Consider the following 15,822-nt stretch of genomic DNA (forward strand, 5'->3'; position numbering starts at 1 on the left):
TTAAACTACTTATTGTAATAAATGAAAAAAAAGTACAAAAATAGTATTCTATAAATAATATTAAGTACTAAAATGCTTTCGGCGTCGGGAAAGTAGCACCCCCGTCGTCTAATGTACCCAAAATACATTGTAATAGCTCTTCCTTGACCTTAAGTTATTGGGGTAGCCTGGCCCTCCAGATTGGTGGTTAAGCATAAGGATAACAACTCTGTCTTGTAAAAAAATATAAGTTCAGAACTCGCACACTAAGGTTGGACTGGAAAAAATGGAAAAATGACTAGAAATCGGAAATTTTAAATGTTTTGTGGTATATATTTAGGCTTTGGACCTAGTAAGAGAAATGGAAAAATATATAAATAAATGCGTAGCCCTACAAGAAGTTAGGTGGGAAGATGTCAGAACAACTAAGGAATCACGAATAACTATTTAAAGTTTTAAATTTTGAACACTTAAAAGTATACTAGAAAACTTAAAACTTATATATTCTACTATAAGTATTTAATATAATTACATGTCCTTATTTTGATTTTATTCATTCCAAAACCACCTTTGAAATTTCAAAGTCCTAAGCTCACACAAGTTATTGAAAATAATAATTATTAGTAATATCACTAATATTAATGTTAAAATTGTGCTTACCTATAAATCCTGCCTTTCTATAAATTAGAAATAAAGTAGTTATAAAATAATAACAAATAAAACACAAAATTAAATTTAAGTATTTTCTTAAAATACACTTCAATACTAATCTTTGTAGTGTTTTTAGTGTTTTTCTATGAACAGCTAGACATGGCTGTAAATATTTGAGTGTACCTAACCTTAATATATCTCGTGTAGTGTCACTAGTTGACACGTTATGTCAGTATGTCATTAGCATAATGTTATACTTGTATTATATTGTATATTTTGTATTTTGTTAAACATTAAAATGACCTATCGTGTCTTAAGCAGTTAAGTATATTTAATTGATTGAACATAATATGTATCATCTCTCTACGAACGTAATAATTTGGATTTGTCAATACTTTATGAAGAATTTAAAAAATATGTATATAGGTATTAAAGAAATCAGAATATAATATATTATATATTATTATACAGGGTGTTTCAAAAGTCTTCATCCGATAACGAACTGATATGGTTCGTCAACTGTTTATCGCAGGTTCATGACCAATGTATTAATGGAAAGGTTAATAAACCAAATTTATTTTAAATTATCTAGTTGATAAATTGGATTGGTTCATTTGAAACAATTTTTGAAAAAAAAGTCAAAAAATTATTTTTTATTTTTTTGTAGGAAAATGGACAGTGAGGGAAAGCGGTATTTCGTTTTTTGGAGGAAAATGGTTACGGCTAATAAATTTGACACCGTAATAGTGGTTGATTAAGCGTAAAGAAAATGAAAATTTGACGATTCATCCCTAGCCCCCACATTCTCCTGACCTCACAGTGTGTGATTTTTTTTATGGAGCTACGTAAAAGAGAAAGTGTTTGTAACATAATTACCTAAAAACTTAGAAGAGCTTAAAAACATAATTAAAGATGCTGTTAATGTCATGACACCAGATATGATCAGCATCTTTTCTAGTATGGCCCCAGCATACATTTACGCCCACTCCATTGCCATTACGATGCCAAATTTATCAACATTATTCATTAACCTGCGATAAACCGTTGCCGAACTATGTCTGTTTGTAATCGGATGAAAACTTTTAAAACACCCTGTATATACTATTCATTTTTCAAAACTGTATGAATTAGAATAACGATTAAAAATGTAATGTATTATTACAACATTTACAATAAATCATGCAGAATTATTATAAGTCAGCTAATATTGTGTACATATGAATAATTAATTTTAAGTAACATATTTTTTCCATATCAAATATATTTTTAGAAATTTGAAAAATGTACATCGATTATATATTTATATGAAATTTTATGCACCAAAGAAGCTCCTATGGTTGGTGTGGTTAGCGGCAACGACTTGTAGGATGATGGGGATGGGAAGGTTACCCGATATGTTTATAGATATAATAAAATGATAGACATAGACTATATATTAAGTTACAAGTTGTGGTGTACAAGGTACCCACATGTAATTATATAATAAAACGCCAACTGGACGAATAATCAATACATGGATATTGATTAATGGATATAACATAATAATTATACGGGTGCCCAATAAAAATTTAAATCTAATAATGTACATAGATATAAATATTGGTGACACAAGTACACGTAATATAATAAAACAATTCGTATAAACAAAATAATAATACTAATAATGATACAACCTGGCTGCAGCAGCCTCGTTGCTATAGCTAGGAAGATTCAACGAACAGCTCCAGCCGCTCCAGGTGACAACGCGGATGACCCAACGGCCACGCACAGTAGATACGGTAAAAAGGGCTTTAGACCACGCAATTTATACAATTTATACATTTTTGTATATGTGCGGCGCACAGATTCGCATGCCAAAACGGAAACAGGCGGCACTCAGGGCATGCACAACGAACCAACTGACAGTTAAAAAAACACGAGATGTAAAGACGTGAAGGCGGCACAACGACTTAACAATTAAAAAACGCGTTGTCTGCACCTGAGGTCTAGGCGCAACACAGCGCGAGGTGGCGGGTAAAGGCAACGGTGCGTATAGCTCGATCGCTTGGAAAAGAAAATCAAAGGCGGCAAGTAGCCAATGGCCAACAGTCTGGTGCTGGACGTCAGAAGAGGGCGTAAGCAACTTTATGAACTTGTCCGTCCAACACGCCGCTCGGAGAAAATAAGTTGTGAGCGTCCATGTTCAAACAAAAGTATTTTAAATTTAAACGTTATTTATAAAAATAATACTATCATGTATGCAGAACTAAACATGTGTAAAAATGTGTTAAAACGTGATCAAATAATTGTGTAATTTGTTGTAATATGTACCTATCACCTATGCGATAATATTCATAATATACTCGTCTGTAAAATTGTTCAACTAAAGAACAAAATGTTTTGAGATATATTTGTTGAATTGTGCCAGCTTTTTAACCTATTATAACAAAAATAAATAATTTTCTAAATTTAAAAAAAAATAGTCAGGAGTGAATAAGTATATCTAATTATAAATGTCACAGTGATCGATTTAATAAATTACTGTTCATTAAGCCATTATAACAATTCTGTCACAAATGTGAATACCATAAATTATATAGGTACTGGTTCTAATTTAAGTACTGGTCATGAATAAAAAAGAAAAAAATTCTGAAATCAAGCCAATTCTGAATCAACCATACTATTTAAATAACTATTCAAAATGTATACCAAAGTTCCAAAATGTACAGTTCCGAGACCTTAAGCTTAAAGTAATAATTCTTTGTTGATTGCTAATAATGACGTATAGATAAACATGAAATGTGGAAAGAATTAAAAATTAATTAACCAGTTATCTTATAACTATTTAAAAATTAAACTTAAATTATTATTTAAATACCTATGTTATGATATTTTGGTAACTTTATGCAGGTCTATATTGCATGTATTAATTATTATGAATAAAGATTTTGTAGATAAAATTATTTTAATTTTGAGTATAATAATTGTATGTATCAATGCACCATAAAACATAATTTTCTTTAATTTAATGAAGAGTAATGACTTGAACATCTTATAAAATATAAAAATATATTAAGTACGACTATATGTAACTGATAGATACAGATATTAAAATTGAACAGTATAGATATTTTAATTACCTACTTACATCATATTGATATTATGGTAAAAAATTAACCATTTTAAACCTCAAAAACGCAAGCAAGCACCACTTTAAAATGCTTTCTTATTGCACACTTAATTTGTGGTATGAATGTACCGAGTAAATTGCAAAGCTCCATTTATCATTGTTCAGGCTTTATAGTATATCAGTCAGTGAGTTAGTCTGGTTATATTATTATAGTCATTCCGTTTGGCGTTGCCCGTAAGACTTTCTTATGATTACGCAATCAATATATTATCAAGTAGGCAATCCACCTGCTATGGATTGCGGACTCTGCGAGATGTATACGTAAGTTTATAATTTCTAACCCTTATGTTTCAAAGTTCTATCATTTTTTTTTTTTACTACAGTGGATTAGATGCAATTATATGCCATTTCGTGGTTTTAAGACCACGTGGTTTATAAAAACCGATAGTAATAATTTATAAGCAAAAATGTCCATCTTAAATCTCAAAACCTCGTTTTAGGCTTTTAACACCTATAAAAATTGGGGTTTTCTCCAAGATATTGCAATAGAGACCTTCTCCGTGATATACACTTTCGTGAAAAATCAAGAAGATCTGATAAGTTGTTTCAGAGTTTACCCTGAAGTAAATCTTCAAAAGTTTGTATTCGTCAGATCGATTTGGTAGTAGACTGCCGCCAAATAATATACCTGGCCTTGGACTTTAAAAGTTGGCATAAAATTACTTTCAACTATTTTACGACTTTTAAATGATATCATTTGAAAAGCATTATTATAACGACGTATGTTACACTCATTTAGAATGATCGCCTATAAGGAGTAAACTTATGGAGAACTTTAATGGTTCAAGGGGGGGGGACAAATCTCTTCTAATTAAATTTTTCCATCTAAACAACACATTCCTTTAGATTCATCATTCCATTTTAGAGCTAAACAATATTGACAAAGAATACAAATTGCATTTAATAAAACCATTGGATCATTTTTGTAATTAATAGTAAAATCGTAATTCATTTCAGAGAATTCTTTATTAAACCATGTATTAACATTTCTTAAATTTATATTTCTTTCACGATTTTGTAAAAGTCTATTGTTTTGTTCAACAGAATTTTCATTGCTACGTACTAAGCGTCTAAGTGCACTCTTTTAGCATTTGCCGTACTACGTCCTATAGTAGACCTTCGCTTAGGCATGATTTATATGCAAACGTACAGTAACTACAACTTCAAAAACTAAACGTGACAGTCTACTTTTCGCTTGGATGCGCCTGTTCAGTATAACACTACTATACGTCGTTCAAAGTCCAAACATACGCACAGCAGTTCCTAGCACCATACGCATCGACAACGATAAATATTTCGTTATCTATATGTATTAAAATAACTCGGTTATTATGTTTCTACAAACAAAATTGTTACCATGGTTACCGGTATAATCCTTAAAAATAATAATCCTTATAATAATCCTTGAGTTTAGACCTTTTCAGCAGGGGGCTCTATTTTATATAGTTACGAATCTAAACCATCCAGGGCGTTACCCTACGCATACAAAAAATTCATTAAAATCGGTCCAGCCGTTTAAGAGGAGTTCAGTGACAAACACACGTACAGTAGAATTATATACATAAAAATATTCGCAGATATTAAGTTATTGTAAATATAGCGAATAACAGTCTGTTATAATATGAGTCCTCCAAAAAAGTAAAGACAATTTATGTTAATAATAAATATAAATCTATTTAAATGCAATCTAGATCAATGCACAGCATCCGGGACGTCATGAACTGCAATCTCTCTGAATCGTGATACAGTTGAATACAATGATTGGGAAACATTTACCATGCTTTAAAATAATTGTACCTATTTTATTATAAAATATAATATAAATATAGATTTGTATAATTGTATGTGTTACGTTTTATATATTACTTGAGTAGTCATACTATATAATTACTGATTTTGAATTCAATTTGAAACCGGTTAATATACATTATTTTAAATATTCAAGTGTGGTTAAAGTTATAAATACAAATAATACAACTATCTGGTGCAAATACAACAAGTCTCTATGTTTTTTAGTTTTACTGTTGGATGAACTAATATTAAAATTTTTACATTTTTTTTTTTTTTTTTGAATAGTCTGAGTGATTCTCAATTTCTTAAGTTGGTTTACCATACTTAAGAATTACAAAAACTTGTTTAATACTGATTTTGAGTCAATAGTGTAACATTGGTGGATTACCTGGATTTAACCCATCATATAAATTATTCATACTATGGAAAGTTGGTATGTTTTGACTTGTAAATTTTAAAAACTCAATTTTAAATACCTACAAAAAAATGTCTGCAATGTATTATGTTGGTTTGAATTTTATATATTAAGATTGGTGGGTCAACTTCATGATCGTAAAATATTTCTATATATATTATATATATATAAGTAGATACAGTAGCGTAAAAATAAAATTCTCGTGGCAGATAAGGGATAGATTATGATATTATGAAGAATTGACTGACGGTATATAATGAGTAATGACTAAAAAAATTATTTGAAAAATAAATAATAAACAAAAATGATGGTACTTAGTATAAAATATAATAAATTAATAAATAATTATTGTCAACACAAATTGATTCAATATTCAATTAATAATTTTAAAAAAAAATGAATTGTTATTTAGAGATATTTAAAAATAGATACAACTTAAAACCATAAAACTAACACTTAATAACTTTCAAAATTATTAAATAAAATAGAAGCGCAATACATGAATTACAGACAATACTCAAAATTATGTGTTTTATTAACTAAATATAATTTTCTTTGTTTGTAATTGATCATTTATAAATTTTGCTTTTCTGATTTAACTCTTATAATTGGGACTTAAAAACAATAAATTAAATTTAGAGTTTATATAGGCTTATAATCAAAACTTTTTAAAGTTAACATATTAACTCAGTGTTTTAAATACATAGTATAAGACATAAGTTAAACTTAATAGAAGCATTTACACAGCACAGTATAATATACTTTCTAAAAAATAAATATGGATTTTGATTGAATCATTATGTCTACTCTACTCCAACTATCTAAAAAAAAAAATGTATTTCTTTAATATAAGTATTTGATTTTTTTAATTATTTTATATATACATCGATCAAAGAAAGCGTAATACCTAGACTTCTAGAATACTTATACTCCAGAACAATATACATTTTATTTATATTACAATTAGTAAGTACTATCATCTATTATATAGATAATAATGTTAAAAATATTAAGCACATTAAAATGTTTTATTTTATTTTTGGAATTTCCAATAGTACTTATATGAAAGTTTGCTTATCAGTAAAAGTAATGTTCAATAATCAAGTGGCCACTGGCCACTTGATTTTAATATTTACTTGTAGCCGTAAAAATTAAAAGTAAAAATCTGTAAAAGTACCTAGACATAATTTAAGCTTATATAAAATGGCATTAATACATTTTTTTGGAAATAAATACATATAAAGATAAATAGGATAAATACTAAATGCATTTAATTAATGACTTTGACAAGTCAAATCAATCTTAAATAACACACAATATTAATAATTATTATTAAGATATGAAGTAGGTAGTAAGTACATACCTAGGTATCTATAAATTCAAATCAAATATTCACGTGTTATATTTAATTTACATCTATATTAACTTTAAATTAATAATTATATAGTTGTTAGTTGTTATAATATAGTTTAATTTTTAAAATTAAATGTATGATGTAATTATTGTTAATTCATTCTTTTGTATTTTACATTAATATTTTAGCTAGACCTACCAATGCACACAGCTATTAAAAGTTTCCACAAAATGAATTTTCATAAATTATTTTAATGTAAAAAAAAATCCATTTTAAATTGTAATAATAAAAATAAAATGACAGTCAATTTTTAGATTTTTAAATTCTATATTTACTGAATATCTATAATACTTTTAAAAGAAAATATTGATGATAAATGATAATTATTTTTTTTTTTTTGCCTTTTATATGTTATAATAGTACTCTATTTTTACTGTTAAAAAAAACAAATTTTTCCACACTAAATCAGTTTAAATTTAAATGTATATAAAATAAATTATTTTTTGGTATGCATTACAAATGTTTAAAAATTATACAATTTTATTCATGGAAACTATTCACATGAGTATACATTTATAGTATTATAATTTTATATACGAGTACCTAGTCTATAATAACATTTTGTACAATGCTCATAAACATAATAGGTATAGTATATTATTAAGTATTTTTTTTTATTCTCATTTAAATAATACATTAAATTCAATCATAAAATTATAATATCTCTCAAGTAAAAATTATACTTAGTCACCAAAAGAAGTAGACATTTTAATTAGTTTTGTGGTTTTTCCTTAACTGTATTTTTTGTTTTTCCTGATTATTTTAAAACCTTCTATGAACTTTCAATAATGACCAATCAAAATATTTTTTCTATCATAAATCGTGTACACAATCCCAAAAAAAAACATACACATCATTGTAAAATTCATATATTTATAAATTCGTTCAAAACCTAAAAATACTTAAATTTAAACTTTAAAGCTATTAGGTAAGTATTTATTAATATATTTGTATTAATATACTCTACACCCAAGTTGCATGAACAATCATTAAACATTTAATGAATCAATAGTGAGCTAATGGTCTCTTAAACATGATTTATTATCCCACGATTGGTTCATTAAATTTTTTGAACCATTAGATTAATCAATTTTTTATATAAAAGAAAAAGAATTAGTATTACAGACATTGGATATTATGATTTCGACAGATTGGTGTATCGAGTTTTAATTTATTTTGTTCGGGTTTGGAATGTCTGAAACATGTTAAAAACATTTTTATTACTGTTCTTAGTTTCATCAGAACTTAATGAAGAATTTTTGCCATTATTTTATCGCGATATTCATAGTCTCTTTCTTCATATTATTTAGTGTCATTGTACAATAGTTATTTATACATTAAATGAATTATATATGTACATAATATTTCTCGCGTTTAATACATAGAGGTACTTTTAACAAAAATATGGTTAGTAATTTTCTATTTTACTAATTTTTCTATTGGGTCTCTATAAATTCCATATTTTTTTTAGTTTAACAGTATCTTTTAAATTGGTAAGTGATTTAATTTAGGCAGTTTTTAAAGTTTGTAAAGCAATAAAGCATTTTTCAATAAAATTAAAATATTCAAGTACTGATAAAACTTATATTATAATAATTAATAATAATAATAATAGGTACCTAACGATGATTGATTGAATTAAAAACTTATCGTGATTTTTACAATCGTAAAGTTAAAATATATAGGTTGTTTTATAAAATATAAGTACCTAACCTACTCTAATATGAATAAAATGCAAGATTTTTATTACTCTTTTTTTAATGGTGCGTAAAAATGTTTAGTATAATATATATTGAAGAAAATTAAGGGAATACAGGCCATGATAGGGTAATACTATAAACAGTGCATAATACCGGACACTTATATTCTTAAAAATGTGTTTTGAGGTATACGTTCACTTGATATCTAAATAATGGTATCGTAGTAATACATCAAGTGAATAATATCATGTGACTTTTTTTCGGTAAAAAAGCTTTATTATTTCTTATTAGTTATCACATTTCACTTGGGTATTTAAAAAATATAACATTTCAAAATAACTAAAAGGTTTGATTTGTTGCTAAAGTAACCAATTTATTTTTCCCATTACCTTCTATAATATAAATGAACTAGGAATATTTAAAATGATATATTTTTTCACAATAAAGATATATCAAACCATTTAAGATAGGTAAACCTATTTCTTAATTTTTTTTTTAATAAAGTTCCATATTAATATTACATTTCGAAGATAAAAATAAATAGTAATTTAAGTTGTTTATTGACGTCGAATGGTAATAAACTGTACATAGTGTCACTTATGTGTCATGATATCAATTTAGCTGAAAATTAGATAATGTAACAACTATTAATATAAATACTTTTTACCCTTATCTATCTAGTGAATTTATTGAGATTTTAGGGCACATTTTCGGTCACATTTTTTACACTTATATTGCATTTTGTACAACTTTTAAGGTATCAAAATAGTAGCCTTAAATGGTATATGAATATAATATTCTATTACAGATCGATAGTTCTATTAATTTGGAGTATTCACTAAATACGATGTGAGCGCAACTTACTGTCGACAGTCCTCATACAATTTACAAAATTATAATTATAAGGTTTGTGTGTTTCTACTTATAATATAATATAGAATATACATTAAGCAGACTGTATGTATAATTATGTAACATATTATTATACAGGTAAACTTACTATAAGTCAAGCCAATTTATTATACCTACGTATTCAGTAGTTGTGTATATAAATTATACTCATCGTGGCTGTCATTGAAAATTAATTAATTCCCTTGCGGCCAGGATTTCGTAGGATCGAATATTGAACAATTGGCATTTACAAACGTGGTATTCATGCATAGTATTTCGGTATTGTGGGAAATAATATTTTTAAGTCCACGCACGTGTGCACGAGTGATTATCACGTCCGGGACTTTAGAAAAGTTGCTTATCATCGTGGATTAGACCAACGCCTGAGTCATAGCGTAAACTATACGATCAAGCCATTACTAAGACGACAGACTTTATACAGCATTACAGCCTATCCTCGCATGAAGCCATTATAAACCATTAGGCTTAATTTATTCTTTTTGAACGTTCCCCGAGAATAGCAACAAGAAGAAGCGATACGATTAAATTAAAATTATAATGACATCGCGTGACCGTATTATTGAATAATTATTATTATTTGTTTATTAATTAAGAATGTTATTGTTAATTGTTGACAAGTTATATTCTACGCGCTAAACTATTCCAAATATGATTTGTTGTGTTAACAATATTATATTTATTACAATGTGTGAAACCTCAGTGAAAAAATGTCAGACGTGCGTTATGCGTATTAAGCGTAAACAGAGGGCTTATCGTTTCTGTTATGTTTTAGACGATTATGATTAGTAGGTACTTAGTATATTTTTTTCGCACATCATACGTCATGCGTATTTGTGTAATATAGGTACATTTAATACTAAAAATAATTCAGTTTTGATTTTTTTAAATAATATGGAGGTTTAAGGTAAAATTATATAGATATGAAAACAATATTTTGTCTAGTATTATTGTATTTTAGTACTATTTTCATAATCTTTTTCCCTTCATCTTCAGACAACTACCGGAGTACGTCAGAAAATACCAGATCCCACATAATGACTCGCAGCCTACAATACAAACAATATTATTAATGTAATATAATAAAACGATCGATCAGCTAGTGACGTACCTACTAATTGTATGATTATTAATAATATGTTAAATATTTTTATCTGCATGTACCTATAGAATTAGGTGTAGGTGTATGTCAGGCGTGTCTGACCCAATGTCCGCAGGCTGGATTCCAACTAGCCTATGACCATATTATAAAAATAAAAATGTCTACACCTAGGCATAAATAAAAATTATAATTTACACAAATTATAATCACAAACAATTCTTATAATTTTTTTAATTTTAATCACAAGAAAACGTTTGTTTGCAAATACAAGTAGAAACAAATATAATATAAGTATAGGTACCTACGCATTGATAATTCTTTTATTTTTAAAAAATCATCAGAAAGGGTCTTATAAAAATGTATTAAATTTGTGTTTTTATCTGTGATTTCTTTATACATATAAATATTTCAAATGATTATTTTTTTTTTAAATCAATAAGTTCATGTAGAACAGTTTCTTGAACCTCATTTTCATCAGACTGAAATAAATTTTTAATAATCCAAAATGAAATCATAATATGTGATTTGAAGTATTGAAAACGCTTTTCAAATTCAACTGATAATTTCTCAAACACATTCACAACATTTTCGTCGAAATGTCAATAAAATAATTTTGTTTGATTTCTTAACCCTATTTTAAAATAATAATTTCTTCTTAAAATCTTAATTCTAAGATTCTTTAAAAATATTAAAACTCTTTTATTTTTTAATTTATTTACCTAAAATATAAAAAAAAATAATGATAAATATGTACCTTTACAAATAGAATAAACGTATTTGCCTTGATGTCGTTTAATATTAAAATATTTAAAAACCGTGACAGTTTCGTATTTTCGTAGCATATTTAACGCTTATCTTTATTATGACATACAATAAAAAAAAATAGAAGAGACTCCAATTATTGTTAAAAATACGGAATTCAGTATCAATTTTGTGTTTTTTGTTTTGATAGATTTTAAAAGCTAAAATTAAATTTATTATTTTTTGAAACAAGAAATGTAATGCGAAAGCGAGACTATAGCGTTGAATAAAGAAAACAAACTATAGCGTCTACAGTGTGAAAATATTCAGAAGGTACTTTACACACGTCATGATAATAAGAGTTATAAATTCGATTAGTGATCAACGGTAATAATATTATAATATGATATAATATATCTATTGTTTATTTTATCAAAATTATCCGGTAATTGTTACGGCCGGTACGGGCCCACAGTATAAATATAAATTTCGAATATTGCCCACAAGTTGAAAAAAGTTGGGTACGCCTGGTGTATGCTATACGTATGTAGTATGGGTACTTGGAAATACAAGGGTACGTAACACCAGAAGACATTCATTATATGAAATAGTTTGTATATAAAATTGAATACAAATCATATAATTTTACGATTTTAAGTAGGTTTTTAAAAATGGAAATCGATTTTTATCACGTGTTAGGCAATTTTAATCATTGTTTGTATACATTTAAGCCGGTGAATATCTTTTTTAGTTTAGTGCATAGTATATTACACTATATTAATTATTTTAAGTGAGTTATAATATCGGTACTCGCCTATTTACAGCCTGCATCACAGTAGCCCACCTGTAAGAGCGCGGTCGTGACAAACGTTTCGCACAACAATGAGAACTATACATTATAATAGTGTTTATTATTGTGGAATGGTCGCCGGTCGTTATTATTATAATATAGAATTTATTGTAGTACGGTGGGCGTTCAAGCGGCATATACGAGAAATACTGTTGCGGCTGATTGGGTCTACCGCACTCGGAGAGCCATGTGAATTGTATGTCTTTTGATGGCGGCAACGAAACACTTTAATATTGCCGCGGCGTATAGTTGTCCATCGCGATATAATAATAGATTATCAGTGGTATACAGCCTATACCGCCGGTATATAAGTACCTACTAAAATGCAGTTAAATGTACATTATAATATGGTATTTTGCACCAACAATATCGCAAATAACGTCGTATGACAACGTTGATAGACGATAGGTATGTAGTATAAAATATTAATTCGTCCACTACCTAGTATAATTAACATGTACGGCTAATATGATATTTCATTCGGATACAAAATCTTGTGGGCATAATTTAGTTACTGAATTTACTAATAATTATTTTCTGTTTTGTTTTACCATTATCCCGTAATATCCATAGGTACTTACGATACAAATAAGAGCAGTGAGATTTACAACCCGCTAAAGGGTAAATATAGAGTACGTATAGGTATAATATTCTAAAGTTACAACTGATATTTATATCCTGAAGAGGGCTCTAGCATGTGGCGTATGCCTAATAATATGACCGGGGAGACAGCATTACGATTTAAACCTCATCGGTATATCAAAAAACATACACATTTCTTTGGACAGAACATTAGTCATTACATTAAAGGTTTAAATTCAGTGGCATAAGTACATTCGATATCGGGAGGGGATTTAAATGACATAGACACATGTTCAAGAAAAAACTTCGCCCACCATAATTAGTACTATCATATGCCATATAGTCGTTGACGGTAATCGAAATAGGACTACAGGAGAATAGATTTAGCCTCACAAAAATTCCTCTTAACTATTCTAATATAGTAAATGAAAAAATATTTTCTTCTTAGAAAAATACTAATATCAAATATTACCATGGTAAAAGTGAACTTCGGTATGAATTATCTATAACTTATTGCAGCATTAGTAGCTTCCATTGTTTTAAAAATAAATTATAAAAATCTATGGTAAATCGGAAACGTATATAAATGTATGTAAAGTTTGTATTCAATGTATACAATTAGTTGACAAAAAAAAAATTGATTTCATAAACAACTGAAAAAGAGGCAAAATATTTTAAGAATTATATCGTGTTTAGAAAATGCTATTCTCAATATTTATTATTCGGTGAACATTTCAAGTCTCCGATAGTCTGATTATTTTTCTTGAATTAAAACCAAAAACAAAAATTAATTTTGTCGAAAAATGGTATTGCCTAAATATCTCAGTTTTCACTATTTCCAGTTAGTGATAGGTAATTATTGATAAAATTAGGCACCGAGATTTTACTGTTTTTCGCCTCGATTTTAGCGACTGGAGGAAAATATCTTCTGATCCAAAACGTGTTGACGGACACGAAAATAATAAAACACATCACTGTAAAACCATTACATTCCTCGCTTTGCTCCATTTCACATTCCGACGCATTCACGAAGTATTTATATATTTTCGTTTTAACTTTTAGGATAATTTTTTTTTCTGGTTTTTGCAAGGGCTCTATTTCGAGTCCGTACGACATCGTGCGCACCTATATAATTCCCATATAACCTGCCGTATAACCGATGTGTATCAGCTACCGGGTGTAGCCGGTATATACCCACACGATTACCGAAAAACATGAACCACCCGTAAAAACGTCCGACGGATTATTGATGTTCCCACGGTGAAAACGAAATTACTTACCTACATATATATATATATTATAATCGCGGACGACATCAACACAACAGAGATTAATATTATTATTATTATTATTATCGTCGTCGCGGGTACAACGCGAGTACCTATATAATATATATATGTATACAAACCAATCGTGTAGGTAATAATAAAAAATAATATTTTACAGATGATATCTGCGCGGGGGGATCCTCCGGAGATACCACCGTGAGGGGTCGAGTCTGTCCGCACCCACATCGTACCCAATACCTACTAAAAAAAAAAAAAAAACATTTTATATATATATAATAATATTATTATCGTCGTCGTCGTTATCTCGTACGGGTCGATCGAAACGCGGTCGTCGCACCGACGATCGTGTTTCGAGTCGTCAACTACGAAATTCAATAACGATATTATTATATGTGCGCCGCCGTCACTGGCTCGGGCCGTGCCCGTCCGGTAAAAAAGCATAGTACGCACTCGGCGCACACGCACGCACCGACACGCGCGCGAACGCAAACGTCGCCGGACGGTCGGCGGCGGCTGCGATCGGACTAAAGATAAACGCGCGACCGTCCACCCCCCCGACCCGCCCGCCCGGTGGCCCCGCGCCACGGCCGCCAACACGGTCGCGCCGTCCGTCGTCCGTCCGTACAACTATTTCAGGTTCATCTCTCCGTCACACGCACACCGCCTCCGCCTCCGCCGCACACCGCGCACTGCACCTCTGCGCGCGCGGTGCACCGGTGCGGCGGCGGCGGCGATGCACTGCCGTCTCGTCTCCAACGACCAAGCTTTATCGGTCGTCGCTACTCGCTAACGTCCGATCTGCCGTTGCACCGTACGTCATGCACTAATATAGGTACCGACAACAACAACAACAACAAAAATAATAATATTTATATACCGACGATAACGTCACGTGTACAGCGCTGACGACCGATCGAAATGTAAAAATATGTTCCGGGTGGGCAACCGAATTCCAGACGGAAGTCTGCGGAGACTTCATCGCTATATTACTATTTCACCCCCCGTCACACTATAATAGTGCGTGCCATAACTATATAGCTATTACGAGTGTGTGCGTTTATAATTTGGTTTTTGTTTCGCTGCCGTCCGATCGACAGCGATATAATAATAATAATATTATTGTACACGATTTAAGTGCCCGCCGGTAGGGTAGGAAGAGGTACGTGTCGTCGTCGTGCGTGTACGAATTATCGCGGCGAACGATCGCCGAGGGACACAACTCGAATGTCG

Source organism: Aphis gossypii, chromosome X (genome assembly GCF_020184175.1).
Source record: "Aphis gossypii isolate Hap1 chromosome X, ASM2018417v2, whole genome shotgun sequence".
Lineage (NCBI taxonomy): Eukaryota > Metazoa > Arthropoda > Insecta > Hemiptera > Aphididae > Aphis > Aphis gossypii.